The sequence below is a fragment of the Silene latifolia genome, chromosome 9 (assembly GCF_048544455.1).
Source record: "Silene latifolia isolate original U9 population chromosome 9, ASM4854445v1, whole genome shotgun sequence".
Taxonomy (NCBI): Eukaryota; Viridiplantae; Streptophyta; class Magnoliopsida; order Caryophyllales; family Caryophyllaceae; genus Silene; species Silene latifolia.
In genome coordinates, this window is record NC_133534.1 from 207,027,750 (window position 1) to 207,030,019 (window position 2,270).

The following is a 2,270-nucleotide window of genomic DNA, read 5'->3' on the forward strand; positions in this document are numbered from 1 at the left end:
CTATGCATAGATTACCCTTATTTGTGTGGTCCGTTCTAGGTCCATTGCTGCCTTACCTTGCTTTGCTTGAACTGTCTTAAAGGAAGTCTTCCACTCAGTGAGTCACTACGTACCTTTGCTAGATTTTTTCTGTCTTTCGGTTGTTTTACTTTCACGTAGGTGGGAATCCGCAGCGCGGATGGATTAAGAAGAAGAAAATCTTTACTTTACAATCAATAAAAGTTGTTCCCACGCACCTAAGTTTAAATAATACGGAAGATCTCAGTTGTCCTGGACTGGACAAGTACGTAGGGATCCTCGTGGGCATGGCGCGAGCCGGGCCGGGCCTCAATTCAGAAAGATAAAGGGCCAAAAAATTTTTTAAAATAGGAGGTTCCAAATTCCCCATCTCATTGAGGGCGGAAAACGAATCGACATCTCGATCAAAAGGAGAGAGAGGGATTCGAACCCTCGATAGTTCTGAACAAAGAACCATGCCGGTTTTCAAGACCGGAGCTATCAACCACTCAGCCATCTCTCCATCATAATTCCATTTTCATTTTATTCTTATTCCCCCGAATAGAACATGTGCCCGGCCCGCGCGCGGTTAGGAAGATTGGCCGCAATCTGAGCGGTACCTGGCCGGTTTTGAATACCACTTCGACGTGGAAGATACACTTTAAGAGAACAAGGGCCTTTGATTGCCCCTTTTACCGAGGGGACTATCTTGATATTTCATTCTCAGCTTCGTCGTTCCATCATTGCTTATAAGAGAAGGTATTTCCCGCGTTAAAAGATGCTGCATGTGTTTGGGTTGTTGGGCTAGCATAGCAAGGGAATACGTTTATTTTTCAAATGATTCATATCATCAAGTGTACCCATTCCAAATTTCATTCCAATCAAGTGATCCGTAGCTGCCAATATATCACACGGTAACAAGAATCTCGACAGTAATGTCTCTCTTAGATTCTCTGGTCGAAATACGGGAAAACTCCATTCAATTCTCGATGGAAACGGAGTTTTGCGAATTCTCCCCGGAACTAGAAGATCATTTTGCTCGAAAACACCCAGTGCTGACCACACTGAGAGACACGAACGTGCAGGTAACGCCAGTTGGCGCGTTCGAGTATTTCACATTCCTGCTGCTGACAAGGAGTCTGCTGCTGCCACCTATTAAATTCCTATACTATAGTGAGATCTTATTTCAAGTGTTTCCGGAGACTCATATAGGGCGGGACAGCAGTAAACTTCCTCTCCTTCCTTGTCTAATTAAAATGCGACCTCCTCCTCCCACCCTCTCCTTACTTGTTATAAGTGTACGTTTTGGGCAAGGAAGTTTCCTTCTCTTTATAAAGCTCGACTCATAGAGGAGAGGAAGCGGAAGAAGGTTTGGCAGCAGAAGAAATTTAAGTAGCTGTCTTACCAAACGAGATCTCGGATCGAAACTATTGCATTGTTCCTCTCTTTATCCCCTCAAATGATGGGACGCTTGTCCGGGTCTCTAGAGAACAGAATGAAAAGCCCGGGTGAAAGCAAAAACAAAAGGAGAGAAGAAAAGCCCCTGCCATCTGTTTCGTTGTTGGATCGGGCTCATGCCTTTTGTTTTGCTCGCTTGTTGTCATTAGTCTCTCGGGCGCGCCTTTTTCCCAACATGATCACGAACGAAGACATCAAATTGCGTAGATAGGAGGAGGAAAGGAACCAACCCACTTGTCCTGATCGGAACGATTGAAGAAAGAAAGAGAATGGTGGCCCCTTCCGTCCAGGGGACATCGTCGGAGCTCATTTTCCTTTCAGGGTAAAGCGGCGTGTAAAAAAGAGCTGGCCCGTCAAAAGTCCTTTCCAGGATTAAACATGAACCTGCTAACGACCCCAACAGCACCGGCAAAGGCTTCTTCTTGTTCTTCTTCCTTCCGATAACGCATTCGAAGGAGAGCAACTAGGCTCATGACACCGCTTCGCTCATCCTCCTTACTGATCGCGGTTCTAACAGCACACCTCCTCCTAATGGAGAAAAAGGAACCTCTTCTTATCCTGTCTCAGCGGAAGGTCCCCAAAAGACTTCCTCTGAGGCGCATGCTAGGATATCAACGAGGGGTTTGCGCCTGACCCTGTGGCAGCTGTTAGAGGGGTGGAAGAGGTGAAGAAGAAAGAGAATTTTTGGTTCAGTTATCCACTTTAACGACAGAAAAAAGGATTGATCAAATTCTATTGAGTCTGACTCATAGTGATCGTTTATTAAAGAATGACTCGATTGCCTTTGGGTTCCGAACTCCATATGGGGAAGGAAC

At 45.6% G+C, this 2,270-nt stretch overlaps 1 non-coding gene across 1 annotated transcript; it reads right to left on the reverse strand.

Moving 5' to 3' along the window:
* Nucleotides 1–427: 427 nt before the first annotated feature.
* Nucleotides 428–520, reverse strand: TRNAS-UGA (transfer RNA serine (anticodon UGA)). Its single transcript has one exon. It is a non-coding gene; the product is annotated as a tRNA-Ser (tRNA).
* Nucleotides 521–2,270: the final 1,750 nt, after the last annotated feature.